Source organism: Meles meles, chromosome 9, assembly GCF_922984935.1.
Source record: "Meles meles chromosome 9, mMelMel3.1 paternal haplotype, whole genome shotgun sequence".
NCBI classification, from domain to species: Eukaryota; Metazoa; Chordata; class Mammalia; order Carnivora; family Mustelidae; genus Meles; species Meles meles.
In genome coordinates this window covers 113,163,524-113,178,918 of record NC_060074.1, presented here as the reverse complement: position 1 = coordinate 113,178,918, position 15,395 = coordinate 113,163,524, and positions in this window count along the sequence as shown.

Below are 15,395 nucleotides of genomic sequence, written 5' to 3'. Positions count from 1 at the left end.
AATCTCACAAAACAAACTGAGGGTTGCTGGGGGGAGGTGGGATTGGGAGAGGGGGAGTGGGATTATGGACATTGGGGAAGGTATGTGCTATGGTGAGTGCTGTGAAGTGTGTAAACCTGGTGATTCACAGAACTGTACCCCTGGGGATAAAAATACATTACGTGTTTATAAAAAAATAAGAAATAAATTTAAAAAAAAATAAAGGTTCTCTGTCTCTTTCTCCCTCTCTCTCTGCTCCTGCCGCCTCTCCCTGTCTCAAACAGAAGAAGAGGAGGAGGAAGAGGAGGAGGAAGGTGAGGAGGAGATGGCACCAGGGATATGTGACCACAGAGAAAAGACCAAATGGGAATACAGTCAGAAGGCGGGCATCTACAAACCAAGGAGAGAGGCCTCAGAAGAAACCCTGCCAACACCTGATCTTGGATTTTCAGCCTCCAGAATGGGAAAAACAAATTTCTGTTGTTTAAGCTGCCTGGTCTGGGTATTTGTTCTGGTAGCCTGAGCAGATTGAGACAGTGTCCACACAGCCTGGGGTTTGCTCTAGACATTGAGATGGGGCGGGAGCGCAGGCAAATGAAGGGTCCACAGAGCTCAGCTTCACTGGCCCAGCAACTTCCAGCACTGCCAGCCCCAAACCGTGCCCCTCTCCCCCCACTCCACTCACAGCATCTGCTCATCTCCCAGGCCTCTTGGTCCAATTTGGGGACCATCATTTCTTCTCTGGTTTTATTTATTGTTTTAAGGTTTTATTTATTTATTTGACAGAGAGAGAGTGAGCACAAGCAGGAGGAGGGGCAGGCAGAGGGAGAAGCAGACTTCCTGCTGAGCAAGGACCCCCCTCAGGATCATGACCTGAGCCGAAGGCGACACTTAACCGACTGAGTCACCCAGGTGTCCCTTCTCTGGTTTTAGAAGGTAGATTCATGGAGCACCACGGAGCACCTGGTTTTAGAAGGTAGATTCATGGAGCACCTGGCTCAGTGGGTTAAGCCTCTGCCTTAAGTGGGTTAACCCTCTTACCTCCTCATGATTTCGGTCATGATCTCAGGGTCCTAGGATCGAGCCCCGCATCGGGCTCTCTGCTCAGTGGAGAACCTGCTTCCCCCTCTCTCTCTGCCTGCCTCTCTGCCTGCTTGTGATCTCTCTCTCTCTTTGTCAAATAAATAAATACAATCTTTAAAAAGAAGAAGAAGAAGGTAGATTCACTTAAGAGTTTTCACCCAAAAAGAAGTTGTAATCCCTTTGTGGAAATAAACCAAGACCAGCCAAATAACAGGCAAAGGTGATTTACTCCGAGTTTGCTACGCAAGGGAGCCCGCCACCATCACACACCTTTTGGCAGAGACTCAAAGCCAGCCAGAGAAGGAAAGATTCATAGCAGAGCAAATGTCAGGTTTCCAGTGCACCATGGGCGCAAAAGCTAAGTGTTGGATCTAGGTAGAAGGTGTATGGGTGTTAGTTTGACTATTTTTTCCACTTTTCTAACTTTATACACATGAGGACATTTTCAGAAGTTGGGGGAAATGCTGGATCTGCAGTTTTACTGAAACAGAACACTGACCAACAGTTGCAGAACGTGAGTCACCAGCTTGAATCTAAAAACCTACAACATTTTTACTTCCGTGTTTACATATTTGTTTTTACAGAGAAGTGCCCAAGGGTCAGGGAACGCCATCTGTGGCCTGTCGAAGTTAGAGAGCCCTCCCACCTCACTCCAGAGGGACGCCCTGCTTCCTGGCCCTTACATATTTCCACGCACTCAACTGAAAACCACAGGCAGCTTCCTGGGAGGCCAGCCCTCAGCGCTCAGGTCTCCTGGCCCCGGGGACCCACACACATACTTGGCCTCCCTTTTGGATAGAACTGGCCTCCATGCCTATGAAAGGCGCTCACTCCAGCTCCAGCCGCGGCTACCCCATCACTCCAGAGTGGTCAAGGCAACCTTCACCCCACCCCCACTGCAGAGCTCCTTGACCCCAGGCTCAGGACAGCCACGCGGGGGCTAATGAAGCATCTTGATTGGTGCTTCCCTCTAAGTGAATCATTCAGTCGATCAATCTGCATGTAGCTTCAAAGCTCATGTAATCCCTTCAGCCCCAAGACCAGCACCCTCGTCCCCCAGGACATGTCACCAGCCTCCTCCCTGGACTCTGGCTACCCTCTCGGACCCTCCATGTGTCCTCCACACAACAGCCAGAGCAGCTCTGTCGAAACTGAGCCATGCCAGGTGATTTCTGGGCTCAGGACCCTCCAGGGGCTCTCAGAGGAAAAGAAAAGTATTAAGCAGGCCCTCAAGGCCTTGTGCCAGCCAACTCTGGCCCAGGGGCCAAATCTGGCCCTCAGCCTGTTTTTGTAAATGCACTTCACTGGAACGCAGCTACACTCATTCGCTCACGATCATCTGTGGCTGCTTCCCCGCTATAGGAGTTCATCTGGGGCTGCCCTAGAGGTTGCCAGAAAGACACTCAAATAGTCCCACCGATGAGACCACTTAGAAAGCAGCCAAAGCCCATAGCCAGCAGCCAGCACCTCACTGTCAGCCCTCCGTGTGCACCACCTCAGAAGGTGTGTGCTCCGTCCACAAGCCCTCCGATGACACGGGCCCCCGCCGACATCAGATGCCAAGTGGAAATTGCCCAGCTGAGCCCCTCCAGGGGCCTGACCCCATGGACTCGCTGAGCATAATACATGGTTGCTTTATGCCACTACATTTGCAACAGAACTGCTTGTAATCCCATTCCTCCTTCTTCGTATGGTAAACACACCTTCCATTACATCAAAACATCTCTCTTTCCTTGATAATAAGCATATACGCACATGTTAATACAAATGTGTGTCTATACATGTGTGTACATAGCGGGTTTGGGTTAGTTGGCTTCACAAAGTGGGATATTGTTCCACGCATTGTGCATCTTGATTTTCTCACTCAATATCCTCTACAAATCCCGCTGGCATCTTTGGCCCCAGCCTTCCTTCAGTCTCTTTCCTGGCTGCCCAACATTCCAGGCATAGATGCCTATAATTTGCTCAGCACTCCCTGGCCTGTAGGCGGTCACTTTGCTTTGCTTTGGGGACAGCGGTGCCTTCCTGGTGCACCCAGCCTCATCCATGGCACTCTATTCTGTCACCGTAGATGAACCAGAAGGCCGCTGGACTTTTAATTTAACACATGCTGCCTAGCGGCTTTCCAGGTAGCCTGATGTCCAGCCTCTGGCAGACTGAGTTTGTCCGCGGCAGATACAGGGCCCCCAGACGCAGAGGGCTGCCACCAGCTACACAGGGTTGGTAGTCTCCAGATCTACACCTAGTCAGCACAGCTCTGTGCAAATCTTCAGACAAGTTCATGCACCAGGCTTTCTCAGACCCACCTAGACTTCCTCAGCTGATGGACACGGCTAGGTGTAGATAAAAACCACAACCCAATTCCCCTGTGGAGAAGCACTCCCTGTCAGTGCCTGATGGACAAGAAACCTGTGAGCCTCCACGTGTGTCTCCTACTCCCCCGCCCCAACCCCGCATCCAGGCCCCTTGGTGTCCTCTTGTGCAGAGGGAACTACCAACCCACATCCATCAGGGGCCATTCAGCTGGAGGGCCACCCTAATTTTCAGAGGCAGAACCATGTAAACCAAAGGTTCCCGACTCTGTCATGCCACACAGCCCTTGGGGTCTCCAAAATTCTTAACAAGTATGTATATGCTACTAACTTAGTAGCCATTGGAAAGCCAAAGATAGAAACTGAGACAGAACTACTTTATTTCAGCCCCTTGCCCCTTCAACCCTGCCTGTCAGCAGAACCAGGAGCCGCCCGCAAGAATCAGGAAAGCTCTCCAAGCAGTGGTAGGTCCTGGGCCAGGGCGTCTGCGACCAAGGCAGGAGCCTGGCTTGGGTGATCACTAGCATAGAGCACGGGTCCCAGGGTTCATGCTCCCAGAACCCCATGGGCGCATGGGAATGTCCCCGGATGCTTGCATGGCCATCACCCCACAGGAAAGCCCGGGCAATGCCACCAGGAGGGCCCCACGCAGAGGCAGGAAAGGGACCAGAGTGGTGGGACACAAGCTGGCAGCACTCCTGCTGCTCCTGGTCCTGCCGACGGGGGGTAGGCCCTGATGGACTGCGGGGACAATGTGCAGCCCCATCCTGCACCACCTGACACAGAAACCAAGACCAGATTCGTCCAGCAACAAGCCAGATGCAGTCCAACATGTGGTCCTCCACACACTGGGACCGAACCAGGGTCTGTCCACAGCCTCTGCAGTCCAGGAAGTCCCCCAGGGCTCGCCACATTCTTGAACACGACTGGGGTCACAGCAGATGCTCTGTATAATGACATTTACAAGAACAGACTACACAGAAAGAAGACAGGGGAAGAAGACACAAACACTATTCACGCTATTTATTTTTGAAGCGAAAATTTTGAGATTTTGAAATATTTGAAAATATAGGCTATTTATTTTGTTTTCGTGCATTTTTCAGATTTTCTAAACTGTATATGTATCATCAGGATAAACTTTTTAAAGCAATGGTTGACTCCCAAAGCCCTGAATTCCTCTCCATCTAAGAGGGCTGAAGTCTGAAGAAGGGTATCTTAAACTTAAATGCCTGCAGGTGCCTGGCAAGTTGAGGAAATGAGAGCCGAGGTGGGCATGAGGCATTAGGGAGTGGTAGGGACTGCAGAAAACCAGCTGCGCTGAGAGAAGCTGTTCACTCCCATCTCCAGTTGCGGCCACGATAATCTTAAAGCATCATAAAAGCTCTGAGGGCAGTCCTATTCTGCAGGCAGAAACAGGAGGCAGAGCCCGAGATGACAGAGCGAGCAGCCGCGGCCAGGGGCCCGCCGAAGGACACAGACCATGCCGGCCGCGGAAGGCCCGCCTCACACTGGCCCTGGGCCTGAGCAGCAGCCCCGCGCGCGGGGTCCCCGGGGTCCTCCTTTCACCCTCTCAGCACGGCCGCTGCCCAGCCGCTGCCCAGCCTCACAGAGGCGTTGCCAGGGGGTGCGGGAGCGGTGAAGGCACTCGAGGGTGTGAAAATCTCCGCCCGTCAATCTGGAAAGCACGCCCGTGAAACAAACGGGCACACTGAGCCGAATCTTTACGACTGACCCTCTGGTAGGGGCAAAGATTGCTATTTAGAAATTGTCTACATTAAAATTAAGAAGTTCTGGCCTTATAAAGGCACCATAAAGAAAATGAAAACGAACGGGGAAGGGGGAAGGTACTTGTGCACTACATATACTTGAAAACACACACGCACATACATTTACACATCTATGTATGTGTATGTGTGTAGATACGTGTATATGTGTGTGTGGGTGTATATGTATATGTATATGTATATATCTCAACCAAAAAGAAAAAAAACTGACTGGCTTAAAATCTAAACCCTGCTACTTCCTAGAAAAAGAGCCAGGAAGGCCAGTAAATGTGGGAGAAGATGTCTAAATTCGTTTTCAAGGAAGCATCCATTAAAACTGATACGCAATTTCCCACTTACTAAACCAGAAAAAATTAAAATCTCTGTCGGTATAAAATGTTAGGAAATAGGGAAAAAAAAAGAACTTTCATATACAGCTAGTGGAAACCTCAAATGGAGCAATCACTGGAACCCCACTTGGCATCTAATGAGGGTGGAAATCTAACAGAGGGGCTCTCCTGTGGTACAGCACCCTTGTCCTTCGTGTATATGCTCAAGAGAAATGCAAACACAAGTGTACTGGGACCCATGTAAAGAATGTTTGTAATAGGAAAAAAAAAAAACCTGAAAACCACCCACATGGTCATTTACTGGAGAGGGAAAGGGTAAGCCAACTGGCATGTTGGCTTACTAGTCCCACGCCGACTAGTAGACAGCAAGGAAAAGGAATGGCTGCACACACATGCTTGAACTCCCAAATCAAATGTCCACATACCTGACACATACGTAGGATTTACATAAAGCTCATTTACATAAAGTTCAAAAAAATGGTAAAACTAAATAACGTTAAGACAGTGTTTCTCAACCTATATTTCATTATGCCCTTCCAAAGGAGACTTTTAAGGGATTGTTTTCTTTAAAATTCGAGCCTCCCATGAAATTTCAGTTCCACAGATACAGGATACATCTGTTCATATATTGTGGTTCTTCAGGGCGCCGCAAATCACGGTGTTATCGCAGTGGTTTCTTTGCCTGTCCCTAACCAGGAACCGGTTTTCACCTCCATGAAATAATACTGCCTCCTTGAAAATGCATGGGTCAAATCATGTGAAATCATCTCTATTCAGTTTCATGTGGTTTGACTAATACATTGTTTAAAGTACATACACTAAGTGTAGTAAGTCAGTCAGAGAAGGACAATTATCATATGATCTCACTCATCTGTGGAATTTAAGAAACAAAACAGAAGATCATAGGGGAAGGGAGGGAAAAATAAAATAAGATGAAATCAGAGAGGGGAGCAAACCATAAGAAAGGCTGAACTCCAGGAAACAAACAGGGTTTTGCTGGAGGGAGGTGGGGGTTGCTGGGTTAACTGCATAATGGGCATTAAGGAGGGCACATGATGTTTTGAGCACTAGGTCTTATATACAACTGATGAATCACTGAACTCTACCTCTGAAACTAATAATACACTATATGTTAATTGAATTTAAATAAATAAAATTTTTAAAATAATAAATTTAAAAAATAAAGTATATATGCAGGAGAGTAAACTATAAAGAAAAGCAAAGGATTGATTAAAACAGATTTTAGAAATATGACAACCTCTAGTAGGGAGAAGTGGGGGGCCAGGATCAGGGAGGGGCACACAAGGAGGGGAGGGGTTGCTTCCAAAGTACTTGTAATGTTCTCCTTCTCAACCTAAGCGAGATAGATATATTGTTTTATTATGAATATTAAGACTACACAGATGTCTTTCATACACTCTTCTTTAAGACATAGTTCAGCACTTAAAATTTCAGAAGAATGTAATTTAGATGTGCACTACAGCACATTTTCTATGTGTTGGTCCATGTTTTTAGGCATATCCAGGTACCACAAATATTTGTTAAACACCCACCCCTTACCAGTTGTGTAACTGTGAGCAAACTCCTTAACTTGGGTGTCTTGGCTTCCCCATCTGCCAAAATGGGGATAAAAAGAGCATCTACCTAAGTGGGGTATCATGAGGCTTAAATGCATTAACCTCTGTAAGGTGCGTGGAACAACGCCTGCCAACTAAGCTGCCACAGTTGAGTCTCAGGAAGATGACTTCCCTGGGGAGTTTGCAGACCTCATACCTGGGATATCAGCCAAGGGTAAGCTCAGCGATTTGAGCCGAACTCAGCTGGGGACCCCCAACCCCTTTCTAACTAGCCATCACTATGTAGATACATCAGAACCCCTCTGAAGTTCAGGGCTGAGGATTCTTCTATCAGTCCACACTTCAACAGCCAACTTGTGAACTTTAGCCCCTGAAATACACCCATTTGTTCATTTTTTCATTCCTTCAACCATCTAGCATTTCCCTCATGAATATTGCTGTGCTAGGCTGGATGAGAAACTGGAAAGGATATTTACAACCCAAACTTCATTCTCAAGAGGCATGCCTAGCTCTCTGGCTCTGGTTCTTTGGTGAGTCCAGTCCCCACCAATATGACAAAAGATGTGCAAGACCCCTACACTATAAACCACAAAACACTGCTGGGATAAATGAAAGAAGACCTGCACAAATGGAGAATAAACTGTTCCTGGGTCTGAAGACTCAGTACTATTAACGTGTCAGCTCTCCCCAAATTCGTCAAAGATGAATGCACTCTTAATCAAAATCTCAGCAAGCTTTTTGGTAGCAATGGACAAGTTGATTCTAAAATTTATGTGAAAAATGCAAAGGACCTAAAATAGCCAAAATATCTCCGAAAAAGAACCAAAAGAATTTATACTACTTGATTTCAGAAAGCTACAAAAATGGACACTGTGATATGGATATGGAGATAGACACATAGATAAATGGTACAAAACAGACCCACAAATGTACAGTCAACTAATTATCAACAAAGACGCCAAGGCAATTCAATGGAAAAAACATCATCTTTTTCAACAAGTAGCAATATGTAAGAAAAAGAAGGAATAGGAGGGTGGTGGGGAGGAGAGGTGAAGGAAAGGGGAAGGGAAGAGGGGAAAGAAGGGGAGGGAAGGAGGAGGGAAGAATCTCAATATTTACCTCTCACCATATACAAAAATTAACTTGGAATGGATCGTAAGTACAAATTTAAGAGCTAGAAATGTACAAAATTTCTAGAAGGAAACAGGAGGAAAATTTAGCGTTCATGTTGGTTTTAAAGAGATGTTCACAAACTCTCTGATCTTCCTTCTTTCAAGATGTGGAGTTTAATCTTCTCTCCCCGAATGCGAGACAGACTTAATCACGTCTAGCAAACAGAATATGGTGGAAGTGATAGAATGTCATTTCCAAGATTAGGCTATTTAAAAGACTACACTTTCTATCTTGGGTTTTTCCCCCCTCACTACCCACTTGCCCATCTCTGCCTCTGTCTCTGTATTCACTCTGGGGGAAGCCAGCTCCATGTCATGAGGTAGCCCTACGGAGAAGTCAGCACTCCTGCTATGAGGCCATGTGGTGGAGAACGGAGGCCTGTCATCAATCACCAGTGAGCTGAAAGTAGATATTGTTTCATTTATGTCATATAGATATTTATTTTAAATCTCTTTAAGATAGATATTTGTCTTTTATATAGATACTTGTAGATACATAAAGATATAAAATCTTTAATAGAGATACTTATCTATTTTATATAAAGATTTATTTCATCAAGCCTTAGGATGACTGCAGTCCTATGAGATACTGAGCTAGAACTACCCAGCCAGGGTGGTCTCAAATTCCTGACCCATGTGAAAATAATAAATGTTTGTTGTTTGAAGCTGCTAAGTTTGGGAGTTATTTATGCAGCAATAAATAACAAAGACAGTAATACTGGATTTGGCAAAAATGCCTTAAATATGACACAAAGAGCATGAATTACAACCAGAAAAAAATCCATCAGTTTGATTTGATAAAAATCAAAAACTTCTGCTCTGTCAAGGAAACTTCCACAGCATTCCTCCCAGTTCCTTCTACTACGTACAACGAAAACCCTGGGTGTAACACAGTTGCCGACCATAGAAGGGATGTCTCAGTCAAATCCAGACTGCCACCGCAGAAGAGCACAGACTGGGGAGCTTAAACAACAGACTTTTATTTCTCACAGTTCTGGAGTCTGGGAAATCCAAGATCAAAGTGTTGTCTGATTCAGTGTCTGCTAAGAGCCCTCTCCTTGAATTGCAGACGGCTGCCTTCCTGACACATTCCTACATGGTCTTTCCTCAGTGCATGCTTATGAAGAGAAAGAGAGCTTTGGTGTCTCTTCTTAGTTGTACAAGGGTACTAATCCCATCATGGGAACTCCACCCTCATGACCTCATCTAAACCTAATCACCTCCCAGAAGCCCCGCCTCAAAATACCATCACACTGGGAATTAGAACTTCAACATGTGAATTTTGAAAAGATACAAACATTCAGTCTGGAACAAAGACTCTGAAAGATGGAAGGTAGACTGGTGATGCAATGGTAGCAGAGAGACCCAGCCAGTCTAGAGACAGCACTTTGCTGCCTGTCAACAGGCAGTCAGTGACAAATGCATAGTCTTCCTCCTGCCCTAGCAGCTGGTGGCCCTGGATGGATTGCTTTCCTGCCTTCCAACTGGGGCATCAGCAGAGACTGAGTGGACTGTAGCCCCCCCACCAAGGGTAGCAGATAGCCTATGGCAGCACAGCAACAACAAATAACCTGGGGCATTTTCTACCCCCTGCCAGCTGTTAAATGGGTGGGGGGAGGGGAGTCTGGACTTCCACCCACCACTCAACAGCAGCTGAAGCCTCAGAGATTCCTCCCCTGTGGATAGTATCAGTGGAAAACATGGAGGAAGTTCCGATCTCATAGTGGTAGGCAATGCCCCTCACTCTCCAAACTACGAAATGTTAGGAGGGTTTTGGAGAGAACAGAACTGGGGAAAGGGATCCTCTAAACCTGTATAGGGTATTTTGGATAGACAGCTGATTGACCCAGGTTTTCAGAGCAGCCTTTGAATAACACGCAATAAAAAGTAGACCAGAATAGCACTGCAAGGACTCAGAAATGAAATTGTCATTGGAGCAGTTCATAAAAGTAGGCCAAGACCAGCATACTAACCTAAATAGAATGACTGTTTGCTAAAATAGACTATTTCAGTGGGATCCAGAGTCTCATAACATAATATCCACAATGTCCAGGATACAATAAAAAGTCACTCATCTTACCAAGAGCCAGGAAAATTACAACTGGAAGGGGAAAAGACAAACAACAAATGCCAACACTGACATGACCCAGATGTTAGAATTATCTGACAAAGATTTTGAAGCAACCATCATAAAAATGCTTCAATAAGCAATTATGAATACTTTTGAAACACATAAAAATTAAAAATCTCAGTAAAGAAATAGAAGATATAAAAAGAACCAGAGGGGAACTATAGAATTAAAGAATTAAATAATCAAAATTAAGAACTCACTGGATGGGCTCAATAATAGACCAGAGATGAGATACGAAAAATTACTGAAGACGGATCAATAGAACTTATTCAATCTAGGGGTGCCTGGATGACTCGGTTAAACAGCCAACTCTTGATTTTGGCTTAGGTCACAATCTCAAGGTCATGAGATCAAGCCCCACATCAGGCTCCATGCTCAGCGGGGACTCTGCTTGAGGTTCTGTCTCTCCCTCTCCCTATGTCCCTCCCCCTGCTTGTGTTCTCTCTCTCTCTTTAAAATAAATAAATAAATCTTTTTTATTCAATCTGACCAACAAAGAGAAAATAGATGGGAAAAAAATGAACAGAGAGCCTTGGAGACGTATAGGACAATAACAAAAATCTAACATTGTTTTTATTGAAGTCCCAAGAAAATAAAAGAAAGTGTGGAACAAAAAACATATATATTTGGAGGCATAGTGGTTGAATATTTCTAATATTTGGTGAAAAGCATAAACCTAATCATCCAAGAAGTTAATAAATCACAAAAAGGGAAAACCTGAATAAATCTACCCCAGACATATCATAATCAAACTTCTGAAAAATAAAGATAAGAAAAAGTCCTGAAAGTGGATAGAAATAAATAATTCATTGCATGTAGAAAAACATTTCAAATGACAGCAAATTTCTTATCTGAATCCAAGGAGACCAAAGGAAGTGACACACATTTTTCAAGTGCTGAAAGAAAAGAACTGTCAATGCCTAACTACATGGAGGTAATATATCCTTTCAAAATGAGTAAGAAGGGCACCTGGGTGGCTCCGTGGGTTAAAGCCTCTACCTTCGGCTCCCTGGGATCGAGCCCCTGGGATTGAGTCCTGCATTGGGTCTCTGCTCAGCAGGGGACCTGCTTCCTCCTCTCTCTCTGTCTACTTGTGATCTCTGTCTCTCAAATAAATAAATAAAAATGAGTAAGAATTAAGTCACTCTTAGGCAGAGAAACACTTAGAATTTGTTACCAGCAGATCTACTTCTAAAAAATGGTTAAGATCAATCTCCAAATAGAAAGGAAATGGTAACATGGGGCGTCTGGGTGGCTCAGTGGGTTGAGGCCTCTGCCTTCGGCTCAGGTCATGGTCCTAGGTTCTGGGATCGAGCCCCACATCGGGCTCTCTGCTCGGCAGGGAACCTGCTTCCTCCTCTTTCTCTCTGCCTGCCTGTCTGCCTGCTTGTGATCTCTGTCTGTCAAATAAATGGGTAAAATCTTTTAAAAATTTTTGAAAAAACAAAAGGAAATGGTAACAGAAGGAATCTTGGAACATCAAAAACGAAAAAAAGAAAAAAGAAAGAACAGTGAAATTGGTAAAAAAAAAAAATTCAAGTATGGGTAAATATAATGTTATCCTTCTCCTTATAAATTTTTAAAATTATTTGATAGTTGAAGTAAAAATTATAGCACGATCTGATGTGATGCTCAATATATGTAGGGGAAATACAACAACTGTATTTTAAAGGTGAGAAAGGAAAAAGTACAGAAATGGAAGTCAGTTTTCTATACTTTCTTTGCAGCCTTAAAATCTCAGTACTAGTAGTCTATGATAAGTTGTGTATGTATATGTCGGCCTTGGAGGAAACCACTAAAATAAAATATAGAGAGACATACTCAAAAAAACTACAGAGAAATCATAACTTAAGTCCCCCAGAATGTTCAAGCAACCCAGAGGCAAGCATGAGAAAAGGAACAGAGAGGAACAGGAAACAGAAGGAACAAACAGAACACTATAAGAAATACTGAAATATTGGAAACATTGACGATTCGTAAATCTCTAATTGGGATATGTGCATAACAGTCACTTCCTTTGAGCCTCCTGACCTGAACTAAGCTTTAAAATGATATTTATAAATCAAGGTGGAATCCTAAAAATAAATGCTCAGGTAACCCACAGGAAAGCAAGAAAAGAGTAGCAAAGGAATGAAAAACAAAGGAAACAAACACCAAACAAATAACATGGAAGACTTAAGCCCTAACGTAGCATCAATTACTGCAAACATAAATGGTTTAAACATACCAATTGAAAGACAGACTGGCAAATAAAAAAACACAACCCAACTATATGTTACATAAGACACTTATTTCAAAGTTATCCCTAGGTAGGTTGAAAGTTTGTGGATGGAAAAAGATACATCCTGCAAATATTATTTTTTTAAAAAGCAGGAGTGGCTACATATTGATATCATGTAGAATAAACTTCAAAGAAAAAAAATGCTAGTGACAAAGAGGAATATTATGAGATAAAAGAGTTGATCCACTTGAAAGATACCATGATCCAAAATATGCGTGCACCAAACAACAGAGCCACAAAATACATGAAGCTGAAAGAAGTAGACAAATCCACAACCATAGCTGGGGACTCAAGCACCCTATCTCAGCAACTGATAGAACTAGACAGGGAACCAGTAAAAACATGGAAGAACTAAGCAACAGGATTTAACTGACACTCATATAGCAATCAAGCCAACAACAGCAGAATACACATGATTTCCAAGTGTCCATGGAATATTCACCAAGACAGACCACTTCCTGACCACAGAGCAAGCCGTAACAAATTTTTAAAAATTGAAATCATGTAGAGTATATTCCCTGACCATAATGGATTTAAAATAGAAATAAATAACAGAAAAATCTTCAAACACTTGGTAACTAAACTACACACTTCTAAATCATCCACAAGTCAAAGCAGAAGCCTCAAATGAAATTTAAAAACACATAAAAATGAATAAAAAGGAAAACACAATGTGTCAAGATTGGTGGGTTGCATCAGAAGCACCACCGAGAGGGGAATATTAGAAATGCTTACATTAGAAAAGAGGAAATATTCATATCAATAATCTAAGTTCCCACCTCAAGAAACTAGGAAAAGAAGAGCAAATAAATCCAAAGCAAGAAGGAAGGAAATAACAAAAATAATAGCAGAAATCAATGAAACTGAAAATAGGGGGAAAATAGACTAGATAAAATAAAAAGCAGTTTTTGAAAAGATCAGTACAATTTATAAATATTGAATAAAATTGATAAAAAGAGAAAGAGAAAAGATACAGTTGCCAATAACAGGAATGAAAAGGGAGATATCAATAGAGATGCTGCAGCCATTAGAAGCATAAAAAGGGAATATTATGAAAACCACCCACATAAATTCAACAACTTAGAAGAAAGCACCAGTTTCTTAGTCACTAACTACCGAAATATACTCAGAATGAAATAGATAACCCGAATAAATCCCATGTCTGTTAAAGAAGTTGAATCTATAAATACTTCCAAAAAAGAAATTTCCATGCCCTGATAGTTTCCCTGGAGACATTGGTCAAACATTTAAAGAATTAACACCAATTCTATACAATACAATCTCTTCCAGAAAAGAGAAGAGAAGGGAACACTTCCAAACTCATTTTATGAGGACCTGAAACCAAAATCAGACAAAGACCATATTTTCAAAAAAGAAAACTATAGACAAGTACCTTAAATATAAAATTCCTCAACAAAGTATTAACAAAGTAAATTGAGCAATATTTAAAAATAATTATGCTCCATGACCAATTTATTCAAGGGATACAAGGCTGGTTCAATACTTGAAAAGCGATCAATATAATCCACAGTGTCAGTAGTTAAAAAAAGAAAACTCGTAACCATATCAATAGATGTAGAAAAAGAATTTTATAAAATTCAATATCCATTCATAATAAAAACTCTCAGAAAACTAGAAATAACGAGGAGCTTCTTTAACTTCTTTTGTAGAAAAAGAAATCCTACAGCTAATATCAATAGTTAACAGTAAAAGACTGAATATTTTCCCCTTAAGATCAGGAACATGGCTCTCACAAATGTTATGCAACATAGTGCTGGAAGTCTTGGCCAGAACAATAAAGCAAAAAATACAGTAAAATGTGCACAAATGAGAAAGGAAGAAATAAAACTGCCCCGATTTGCAGACAACATGATTATCTACATTGAAAATCCTAAGGCATCTATTAAAAATAAAGTTCCTGGATTGGGGCGCCTGGGAGGTTCTGTCATTAAGCGTCTGCCTTTGGCTCAGGTCATGAGCCCAGGGTCCTGGATTGAGCCCCACATTGGGCTCCCTGCAGGAAGCCTGCTTCTCCCTCTCCCACTCCCTCTGCTTGTGTTCCCTTTCTCACTGTGTCTCTGTCAAATAAATAAATAAAATCTTTTAAATAATAAAATAAAATTCCCAGAATAAGTGAGTTTAGCAAGGTTGCAAGATAAAAGATGAACAAACAAAAAGCAATTGTGTTCCTACATACTAGTAACAAAAAGTGGAAGTATGGGTAAAAAACAAAAAACCATTTACAATCTATTCAAAAAGTTAAACATCTAACTATAACATAACAAAACATACATAGAACATGTAGGCTGGAAATTACAAAACACTGATGACAGACATCAAAGAAACTTTAAATAAACGGAAAGATATTTTATGTTTGTGGATTGAAACACTCAAATATTAAAGATGTCAATTCTCCCCAAATTGATAAACTCAATCTATCAAAATGGGTTAATTAAAGTCTGTGAAAACGCCAGAAAAACTTCTTTATAGATATAGAGAAGATGGTTTTTAAATTTAAAACCCTATCAAAAAAGAAAAATTAAGAGGAACCACCTAACTGAGGTTAAAACTAACTCATAGCTACAGTAAGCCAAGACTGTGTGCTACTGAAAGGGAGGCAGACAAAAAAAAAAAAAAAAAAAAAAAAAAAAAAAAAAAAACAATAACAACAAAAACAAAAAACAAAAAAAACCAGTGGAACAGAATAGACTGCTCCAGAAATCAGGAACCCCAGATAGAGTCATGCA